This window comes from Chrysochloris asiatica, unplaced genomic scaffold (genome assembly GCF_000296735.1).
Source record: "Chrysochloris asiatica unplaced genomic scaffold, ChrAsi1.0 scaffold00011, whole genome shotgun sequence".
Classification (NCBI taxonomy): domain Eukaryota; kingdom Metazoa; phylum Chordata; class Mammalia; order Afrosoricida; family Chrysochloridae; genus Chrysochloris; species Chrysochloris asiatica.
The window spans coordinates 13,100,109-13,112,254 of NW_006408529.1; positions in this window are offsets into that span (position 1 = coordinate 13,100,109).

Here is a 12,146-nt window from a genome sequence, read left to right on the forward strand (position 1 = left end):
CAGTCCAGCGCATTAGCTCACAGCAACATACCAGGACTGTAAGAGTGGGTGGTGGTGGTGGTTACATGCCATGGAGTCGGTTCCAACTCATAGTGACCCTGTACATGGTTTCCGAGGCTGTAAATCTTTATTGGAGCAGAAAACCTCATCTTTCTCCCGTGGAACAGCTGGTAGTTTCAAACTGCTGACCTTAAGGTAGCAGTCTGATTCATAACCACTATGCTACCAGAGTGGGTAGTAGGTGACAAATATTTCTGAAGAGTGGGTAGTAGGTGACAAATATTTCTGAATTGGATTGTCAACAGACTTCAGAGTTTGAGGTACCATCAGGTTTTGGGGAAAAATGAACAATGAGTCATCAGAGTTTCCAAGAATACAAGAATCCCCAGGGAAATCATTTACTATTCTGGTCCTTTGTGCATAGTTGGAGCTCAACAAATATTATTCATTTCTTACTTTGTTTATGTCTTGGGGGGGGCGGGAAATAAAAGATAAACAGTGTTTATTATAAGCACCAGACTGCTAATCCCAAGGTCAGTAGTTCAAACCCCCCAGTCACTCCTCAGAAAACCTATACAGGGTTGCTATGCGTTGAAACCAACTCCATGGCACATAACAACATCAACAACATTCATCCATGCTGGCTATAAAAAGCTAGGGTAACAACTAAACCTGAACTTTCAGTGGTTTAAAATCATGAAGGTCCATCTCTAGCCACACAAAATCCATTGCAGGCCTGGCAATGCTCCAGAGCTCTGTCTCCATATCACTGAGCAACGTCGCCTCTAACCACTTGCCCTGGGATCACCAGGAACTCTAAGGTGGATGAGTGTGTAGTAAGCTCACACTCACTCTTAAATCCCTCAATCAAGATGTGACACTTGTCCAGTTCACTGTCCCTTACACTGGTGACTGCCTATATGTGAGGGGCTGAGCGTCCAGGATAGCAGGGGTGGAAATTTGGGGTAAGGAGCTCTGATAGAGTAGTGGTTACGAATCGGGCTGCGAACCTCAAGGTCAGCAGTTCAAAACTACCAGCTGTTCCGTGGGAGAAAGATGGGGCTTTCTGCTCCTGTAAAGATTTACAGCCTCAGAAACCCTGTACAGGGTCACTATGAGTTGGAACCAACTCCACAGCACATAACCACCACCACCACCACCTACCTAATACTGAATAGGTTTCAGAGGAGATTCCAGACTAAGACTCAAAAGAAAAGCCTGATGATATACTTCCAAAAATCAGCCATCAAAAACCCTATGGATCACAACAATCCTACCTCCAACCAATCACGGAATGGTGCATGACTGGACAGCTTTTCATTCCATTCAGCATGAAATTGCCATGAGTCAGGTTGTGATTCCATGGGCAATTAACAACAACTGTCTCTGCTACATAGAGGAAGGCTTCATCAAATCTGCCTTTCAACATTGTCAGATAGCTGGTTTCTATGCTGTTTATTAATTTTTTTTTTTTTTGAGTGGGGAGAAGGGGCCAGAGAGAACTAGAATTATTTATTAAAGGAATCGTTGTCAGGTGCCACTGAATCAACCCCATGTACACCACAGTGACACGTTGCCAGGTCCTATGCCAGCGTCACAATTGTAAATCTATCTCATTAAGGGTCTTACTCTTTGTTACCTCTACTTTACCAGGGAGAACGGTGCTCTGTAGGATAAGCACTGAACTGGGGACCACAAAGTCGGTGGTTCGAGCCCACCTGTCGCATTCTGCTTCCATAAAGATTTACACCCTCAAAAACTCTAAACAGGGTTGCTCTGAGTTGGAACCAAATCGACCACACTTAACAACAACCTCTTTTCTAAGCATAATGTCCTTCTCTAAGGACTGGTGCCTTCTGATAACATGTCTTAATTACATGAGACAAAGCCTTGCTATCCTATCTTTCAACGAGCAGTCCAACTGTACTTTTTCCAAGACAGATTTGTTTGTTCTTCTGGCAGTCCATGGTACTTTCAGTATTCTTCACCTATACTATAATTGAAGTGCATCAATTTTTCTCCACTTTTCCATATTTATTGTCCAGTTTTCACATGCATATGAGGCAATTGAAAAATACCATGGCTTGGGTCAGGCAACCTTAGTTCTTAAAGTGACATCTTTGCTCTTTAACACTTTAAAGAGGTATTTTGTAGCAGATTTGCCAAATGCAACGCAAGGACAAGAATCCTGTTTTCTTCCAAATGTGTAACCGTATAGAAAGGTTAGGGTCCTGTGTGCTTTTCAGTGGGAAAAATTCAGCACAGTGGGCTAGAGCAGAAGTACCTGGGAGTATTGTAGAGTGACTCTACATTAGCCACAATTTGAGGGATAATTTTTTAAGCTTAAGAGGCCAGTCAATATTGCTTGTCAGCTGACAAACTCAGCATCTTAGTTACTAATGCTTACTTCTTCCTCAAAGTATTTCTGGAATACTAAATGGAATTTAGTTTCCAAACATTGTGTTGCTTCTGGTAAAAGCCAATACCCCAAACTCAAGAGTTTATCTGGGAAGTCCAGACATCTGGAACCAGAGATCATGAAAAATGGGACTGTCCCAATAAACGCAGGTGGCTATGAGCTTGTGGTAACATAGACTCATTTTCAGGTATGAGATCATTCATGATAGAGCCAAGTTATTTTCTTTTATGAACTTTTAATGCTTTTTGGCATACTTGAAAAGTGCAATAAAAGTGAAAAAGTATTCATCAATATTAGCGTATCTCTGCAGTCCTACGGTTGCACCATAAAATCATTAATTATGTATGTCTCCCACAGGGTAGTGTGTTTCAAGGGAGTAGAAATTGAATACAAAGTCTTTTATTCTTGTTTTCAGTCCAACTCAAGTCATTAGTTCCCCCAGTATTTTCCCCCCTTCCTTGCCCACTCACAGCAATTTGCTGGCAAACTGAAACGCTATACCTTGAAGTGAATCGTGGTCTTCCTCCAATTCCCGGCAAGTGAGCATTCCTATTTTAAGAACCAACTTAGTCTAAAATAGCCATTCATTTCTCCAAGTGCCGTCAGCACAATTGTGTTTTGAGTGTGACATACAAATTTAGCCTTTCCCCTTTGGAACAGTGTAATTGCTTGACACTTTGCCTGCCTAGACACATTTGAATTTCTGACCCACTGCCGTCCCACACCCAAGGCAGAAACAACCTGGGATAGGTAACTACAAGAAAAGGCTTTTTTCTTCCACATGAGTGCTCACCTAGCAGCTGCACTCAGATCTTGAGCCACTATTGGTTTATTTGAGGAGTTTTTTGTTTTCCCAAGAAACATCACTGAATTCACTTGCAGGGCCATCTCGTTCCTGAAGATGGCAGAGTCTGAGCAGCTAAGCACAGTCACTGAGGGACCCACGTCCCACAAACAGCTTTCCCGCCTGCTGACTCCCAAAAAGGTGGGAATACTCTTACTATGGGGGAAAGAGGGGAAGAGTGAGAGACAGATCAAAGGAAGCACAGGGGGTTAGAGAAGAGGTTCAAGAGCAAGAAACTACAGTAGATAGATAAGTACAGTGGGAAGAACTTTAGATTGATGGAAAGGAGGGAAATAGAGAGAAGTGAAGTACTTCATGCTTCTCCTGGTTGTACTCTGGAAGAGGGTCCCATACGCACTTGCCAGGGTCTTGGTATCACAGAGCTGCCACTCCCAGAGAAGTGGGGCACAGGGCAGAGGCTGTGACACTGTAATCCCCACTGGGGAATTCTTCCTTGCAGTTCCTACTCCTCTTCAACAACAAGCGGCTTTTCAGAGCTGGCCATTCTCATTCTACTTTCTTACCGACCTAGTAGCATTTGAAGACACAGATTTCACAGCAAAGTAATGGAGATGCTTCCTCCTCTGTGAAGCACCCCCTGACACCCTGTCTCAGTCATCCCTTCTCCTCACACTTGGCTGCTGGTTGGTTGCTTGAGGACAGGGACCGTGTCTTGTGACTGTTGCATTCCCAGTGTCCTCCAAATTGCCAGTGACAGCATGAGATCAATATTTTGTTTGATGAGTACATGAACGAGTGGAATAAGTTATTACTTGTAAAAACACAACGCCGTGTGTAGACTTCTTCAACACAGAAGACAGCGAGCTGAACCTATTGTGTATGTTTTTCCCTGTTAACAGCACTAGTTGCTTGTTGTGGCGTCCATTCTGACTCTTGGCGACCCATGCACGATGGGGCTTTTAAAACTTTGTGGGGAAACGGAGTTAAAAGTTTATGGAAATTTTACATGAACTTTTTGAAGTCCCCTCGTATGTCAGAAAGAACTCTGGGCTCCATAGTGTTTTCAACAGTTGATTTTGATTCATGGCCACCCATGTGATGCAGAGTAGAACTGCTCCAGATGATTTTCTTGGCTGTAGTCTTTACAGATGTAGATCAACAGGCCTGTCTTCCTCCATGGTGCCTTTGGGTGGATTCAAACTGCCCACCTTTAGATCAGTTGTTGTTAAGTGCCATCGAGTCAGTTCTGACTAATAGCGACCCCTGTATAGGGTTTCCGAGGAGTGGCTGATGAGTTTGAACCGCTGACCTTATGGTTCAAATCGACCTTTAGGTCTAGGGCTCATCTTACTTAGATTAGTAGTTAAGTGCAAACTACACCATCCCTTTCTTTGCATCACACCTTTGGCCACACATGTTCTTTTTGTAATCCAATAGATCCTTTTCTTTCTTCCTTCCTTACTTTCTTTCTTCTTTTCTTACTTGCTCTCTCTTTCTCCCTTCACCTCCTTTTCTTTCTTAACTCAAAATGAATACTCACCAACCAAAACTGAGTTTTTCAAACTATGCATCCTTTGAGGATATTTTTACCAGCTGAGGGGCATTCCTCAGTCAGCTGTTATAGTAGCTGGGAGGGGCAGAAGAAACGCAGGTTAGCCATTTCTGCTGTGGCTGCTAACATACAGGCTGTGAAAGATTCAGATACTGGTATACCTGGCAGATAAACTACTTTCAATTTTGGATAATCATTTAAAAATATTGAAGTACTTATTGTTGTTAAGTGCACTCAAGTCTATTCTGACTCATAGCAACCCTGGATAGGATTTCTGAGGCTATAAAGCTTTGTGGGAGCAGAAAGCCTCATCTTTCCCACAAGAAGCCGCTGGTAGGCTCAAACTGCTGACCTTGTGGTGTGCAGTCCAGTGATTATCCTACAGAGTCAGTGCATCTTAAGTGCTTATGTTGTTGTTGTTGTTGTTGTTGCTAAGTGCTGTTGAGTTGGCTCCAACTCAACCATCCTGTGTATGGTTTCTGAGGAGCAGCTGGTGGGTTTGAACTGCTGACCTGTGGTTAGCAGTTCAATGCTGACCTTACAGCACCACACTAGGAGTCTTAAGTGTTTCTTGTCTTTAAGTGCCATCGAGTCAGTTGTGACTCATAGTGACCCTGTATGTTGTGTATATTGTGACAAAGCCTAGATCCTCTGATACAACCCCATTATGTTGTTAAGTGCCATTGAATTGGTTCTGATTCATAGTGACCCTGTATAGAATTTCTGAGGAGTGACTGGTGAGCTTGAACTGCCAACCTTGCAGTTCAAACCGACCTTGCAGTCCAGAGCATTAACCCACAGTGTCACACCAGAATGCCACATTATAGAAGTAGAAATAAATATATAGCAATTTTAATTTCCAAAGGAACAGGTAGAATTGATTCATACATTCTAGGTTAAACCTTTTCTATAGACTATTTGAGGACTTTAGTTTCTGGAAATGAAAATCTTGTCACTTTCCGTGGTCATTCAATTCCTTTTTGTCCTGTTTTAAATAATTGACTCAAAGTGGTTATCTTTAAGAGAAGAATACGTGAGGATATGGTGCCTAATAGAATTCTTATCAGCTCACAACACAATGGCGTGAACCAAGCCAGTCATATCAGGTTAAGCCTATAAAATTATATGCTGAGTGAATGGGTCTTCTAAAGGTCTGTTTAGACACAGAACTATTGAATGTAGCATAGACTCTTCCCACTCATACCTCTGCTTTCTCTGGTTTTCATTTTCTTGCTCACATCACTATTTCTTTGCCACAGGTCACGAACTGGCTGGGATGGACTGAATGTGGCCCTCAAACATGTTTTCTTTAGCTCACTCAGTCCTTTTGAAAACCATTTTAGGTAATAGCATTTTAAAATTGAGAGACCTCACATTTAAAAAAATCTAGATGTCCATCTTATCTTTAAAAATGTGAATATATAGTCATGAATTGCTGCACAGATATACATTGAGTTCAGAGGAACAGCTGTCTTTTAAATAATAATAATAACAGTAGTAGTAATAGCTAATTATAGAATAATAACTGAAACACACACAGCACACTTAGAAAAGGGCTTTGCGTGTATCAAGTGATTTAATCTTCACATCAGTTCTTTGAGGTGAGTACTATTAGCTATCATCAGTTTCTAAATAGGAAAATAAGGCATAAGGTGTTCAAGTAACTTGACTAAAATCACACAGCTTTAATGTTAGAGACAAGATTTGAATTCAGATGATGTGATTACAAAGGAGCCCTTATGGCGCTGGTCAAAGTGCTGGGCTACTTAGTCAAAAGGTCAGCTGTTCAAATCCACCAAATGCTCCTCAGGAGAAAGATATGGCAGTTGGCTTCCATAAAGTTGTTGTTAAATACCATCGAGTTGGTTCCAACTTGTAATGACTCTGTATAGGGTTTTTGAGGAGCAGCTGGTGGATTTGAATGGCTAAGCTTGTGGTTCGAATTCCAGTGCTGATCATATAACACCACACCATAAGTCCTCCAAAAAGATGACAATCTTGGAAACCAGTGGGATAATTCTTCTCTCTCTCATAGGATCACTATGTAATTTGGTCAGAATTTACTTGAATGGCAATGGGTTTATTTTTTGTTTTGTTTAATCTGGTTACAAGGAGCCCTGGTGGTACACTGGTTAAAGTGCTGCATGCTAAGTGAAAGATCAGCAATTCAAACCTACCAGCCAATCTATGGGAGAAAGATGTGGCAGTAGGCTTCTGTAAAAAATGTATAGCCTTGAAAATCTTATGGGGCAGGGTCCTGTCGGCACTTTTGGCATGATGTTGGACTAGGCAGACGCACTACACAGCCCCTCTACAACAAAGATACAAAACAGACACAGATGAAAATTCTGGAACTCTAAACTTCAGAGGAAATGTTAGAGAAGTGGATTGAGAGCTTGCTAGGAGGAAAAAGAAGCTGAGTAGGGACTGCGAGAGAGGGAGACTGACTGGTGAATGGTTAGCCAGATCCAGTGCGATTATCTTGAACTTTTGTGAGCAGCTTTGGCAACAGAAGGTGGCCTGGAAGAGCAGATTCACAAAGGCAACAGGAAAGGTCTGATTCTTTCTTTTTCCCAAAACTCTGCTGGTGACCAGAGGTGAGGCCAGTTCCCACCCTCATCCACTCTCAGCATAGACCCTGCTCTCCGGGAGTCCAGAGCAATGTGGTTGGGAGACACACCAGTGAGAAGCATGGCCTGGTTGTGCAACTTTGGTGCACAGTTTTAGTACCTGGATTCAGGTGGACTTGGCTCCAAACCTACAGAAGCCACAGAGCCACAAGACCAACATTTAACCAACCACACTGACCTACAGTCCTAACAGACACTGAAACCAGTTCCATCTAAGGGCCTCCACCAACTATCAATTCTGGATTGATACCCTGAACAGAGATGCACCAAGGTTGATAGGAACTCCATCTAGGGCCAGGAACTCTGCTGTCACATCCTTCCCACACCTACTTCATGAACACCTTGGCTTACAGGAGACCCCAGAGTTTTCTTCTCTCTGGGTCCAACAGTTGCACTGCTTTTTAGTTTGTTGATTTGGTTTTGGATTTTTCCTTTTGTTGTTTCATTGTTTTTGTTTGTTTATTCTTTCTCCTCCTTCTTTTCTCTTTCCATTCCCTAAAAATTTATCCTTTCTATCTCTGCTTTTGTTTTACTTCTTTTCTTCTGTTTCTCATTTCCTCACAACCACATCCTCTGCAGCTCCACCCACTGGACAAGAGCCAATACAAGCTCCTATACCACTTGGTCAACAATAGACACCAATCAAACCTACCCTAAACAGAGGTATACCAATGGCAAACAGAGAACAGTGTACATACTTCCATTTTCTAACTACACCCACAGAAGACAGTTGATGAAAGCCTAAGAACACTTCCACATGCAATCATTGCTTAAATACAAATACGATAACACCACAATATCCCTAAGACAATATCCCTAAACAATACAAAACCTGGAATTATAAATCTAGATTAATACTAAGATTTCAGAAATGTGCAATACATTAAAAGGGTAACAGAATAGATTCAAAGCAATGGAAGTCCAAATGAGTGAACTTGAAGATAAATCTCTCAATACTAGAATACTAAAAGAATAATCAGAAAAATGAATGAAAAAAAAAATCCATAGAAAACCTAACAGTATTGTGGGACACCAAGAGGATGAATAATTTACAGGTGATCAAAATACCAGAACAGGAAGAGACAATAAAAAGCACAGTGAAAATTGTCAAATACTTGTTGGCAGGAAACTTCCCTAATATCATGAAAGATAAGAAGATAAACATACAAAAAGTTTAACGAACCCCAAACAGAAGAGATCCCCAAAGAAAATCGCTAAGACATATCACAATCAAACTTTCCAAAATCAAAGACAAGGAAAGAATCCTGAGAGCAGCTCAAGAAAAACAAAAAGTACCTACAAAGGAGAACCTATGCAAAGACTATACTCTTATTTCTCAGCAGAAACTATGCGGGAGATAAGAAAATTGGATGGTATATATAATATTCTTAAACAAAAAAACTGTCAACCAAAAATCATATACCCAGCAACATATGGTGGAATTAGAACATTTCCAGATAAACAGAAATTAAAGGAAGTTGTAAAAACTAGACCAACTTTACAAAAAAATACTAAAGGATGTTCTTTGCACTGAGAAACAAAAAGAGCAGACAACAACCTGAGATTAACGCACATGACAATGCCACTTGGAGCTCATTCCAGATATAGAAATATTGAAACTAAAACAAACCTACAAGACTGAATATAGGGAACAAGAGATATCAATTTATGAGGATGAGTCAAAAGTTATCTGCACTCTGACTGTAGAATTTATTTTAATCCAATTTTAGAAAAGACAAGTACGCCAATTTTTCGACATAATCGCCTTGCTTTTCGATACATTTTGTCCAGCTGTCAACAAGCTTTTGCATTCCGTTATTTCAAAATGTTTTAGTCTGAGCTGCGAACCATGAATACACGACTGTCTTCAATTCTTCATTCCTGAATGGCTGCTTTCAGGAAACCAAACAGGTGAAAGTCTGATGGAGCAAGATCAGGACTATGGGAAAGATGCTTTAACACCTCAAAATGGAGTTTTTGCAGAGTATCAAACAGTATGGGCACAGGTGTGCAGACATGCACTGTAATGCAAGATTACAATGTCCTTGCTTAGGAGTCCTCTACATTTAATCTGAAGTTTGGGCTTCAGCTATTCAGTGAGCATCTCACTGTAATGAACACTGCTGATTGCTGCACCTTTTCCCTGATAGTGTTCCAATACTGGTCCTTAAGAATCCCAGAAACTGTAAGCGTTAATTTTCTAACTGATGGTTGATTTTTTAACTTTTTTCTTGGTTGGCAATTGAGGATATTTCCATTTTGTACTCTGCCATTTACTCTCAGGTTCAGTGATGAATCCATGTCTTGTCACCAGTAACTTTTTTTTTTTTTTTTAAGTAGAGAGTTTTGTTTTGTTTTACATTTTAATTGTGAACTGAGTGATAATTTACATGGGAGAACATCAGCTTTACACCGTCATTTCATTACAGTGATTACAATTCCCTCCATGCATCCATGCATTATCATTCAACAGGATTTATTTCCATTCCCTCTGAGTTTTTTGTTTTGTTTTGTTTTGTGTTTTTTTTTTTTTGTTTTTTTTCTTTTGGGGGGGGGGATGTACATAAACACTCAGGAATATATAATCATTTAGACACCCAAAGGGCACATTCTGCAAGCCTGCCTCCTTGCTGCCAGCACCCAGTCCCTCTCTTTCCATGAGTCTAGAGTCCTCAGCTGCTCCTCTCTCCATATTCTCATCTCTGCCTCCATCTCTGGTGTTGCTGCTTCTCTGGATAGGGTCCCACATTCAGCTTGTGTTCATCTCCTTTGGTGGTCCTTGGTTTCTGGACTGCAAGATTAACTACTCTCCTGTTTTGTTACATTAACAATTTTTTTAAGGACTTTAAGGAAAATAAAGAGAAAAAAATCAAATACATGGATAGTGAACAATGCCCTGCTTTAAAATTACTAAGCTATAGATAAAATGAAATTTAAAAGTTCCTTGAGTCAAATGAGAATGAAAACACAAAACTTTTTGGACATAGCAAAAGCAGTGTTCAGAGGGCAATTTATAGCAATAAACACATACATACAAAAAGAAGAAAGAAACAAATCAATACCTTAACCCAATATTTCTAACAAAGAGCAGCAAAGTAAGCCTATTGCCACCAGGAGAAAAGAAATAATAATGGTAAGAGCAGACATAAATGAAATTGAAAAGCAATAGAAAGAATCAAGATAAAAAGTTGATTCTTTGAAAGGATTAATAAAATCAACAAACCATTGGCAAATCTAACCAAAAAGAAGAAGGAGAAAACACAAATAACATCTATAAAAACTCTGTAGGTGAAGTCACAACAGAATGAACAGAAATAAAAAGGATAATAACAGAACACTATGAAGAGTTGTACTCCTACAAATTTGAAAACCTAGAAGAAATGGACAAATTCCTAGAAACACATCACCCACATAATCTAACACACATTGAGATTTAAAAAAAAAAAAAAAACTTGAACAGGCCTATAGCAAGAGAACAAATTGATCAAGTCATTTTAAAAATTCCCAATAAAAAAAGTCCAGGCTTAGATGTCTTTACTGGTGAATTCTTGCTAAATTTAGAGAAGAGCTGACACCAATTCTACTCAAACTATTTCATAATATAGAAAAGAATGGAAATTCCTGAATTCATTTTATAAAGCAAGGCATAATTCTGATACCAAAACCAAAGATATTACTAAGAAAGAAAATTACAGATCAATATCCCTCATAAACATGGATGCAAAATTGAAAAAAAAAAAAATCATAGCCAGAAGAATTTAACAATATGTCAAAAAATAATATACCATGACCAAGTGGGATTGATACCAGATATGCAGAATGGTTCAATATTAGAAAAAAATCAATGTAATCCATCACATAAATAAAACAAAGGGAAAAAGTTTATCAGTTGATCATGTCAATTGATACAGAAAAGGCATTTGACAAAATTCAAAACTCATTCCTGATAAAACACTCAACAAAATAGGAATAAAAGGGAATTTCCTCCACATAATTGTTGAAGGCACATATACAAAGGTCATGTATACAAAACCAAGGAAACCTGGTGTGGTCCTATGGGATAAAGCACTGGACCGCAAAGTCAGTTTGAACTATAAGACTGACAGTTCAAACTGGCCAGCTGCTCCTTGGAAACTCTACACAGGGTCACTATGAATTGGAACTGACTCTATGGCACTTAACAACAATAACATACAAAACCAACAATCACCATCACTCTCAATGGTGAGACAGTTATTCCCTTTGCTAACACGAACTAGACAAAGATGCCCTTTATCACCACTCCTATTCAATATTGTGCTGGAAGTCTTCAACAGAGCTATAAGGCAAGAAAAGGAAATTAAACTCATCTAAATTGGCAAAGAAGAAGTAAAACTCTTTTTTTGCTGATGACATAATCCTATACTTAGAAAATCCCAATGATTCTGCAAGAAAATTATTGGGACTTGATGGCAGATCGGGGAGAAGAGTAGTGAGGATCTCCATGAACAATAACACAGAATATCAGATGAAGCAGGTTCAGGGGATGACCTCAGAACTCTGAACCACATATAAAGGAATATTTAGAAAGCTTGAAGGCGTACAGCCAGTGGAATTTGTAGCGAAAGCAAGAAAACTAGTGCTTGCAGATCCACTGGCCTCAGCAGCTCCTGGAGCAGCCATCTTGGGCAAAATGGAGCAGGGGAAGGATCAGAGCCAGCACAGATGCCTGAGGCCTGACTGATCCTCAGAGATAAAGGT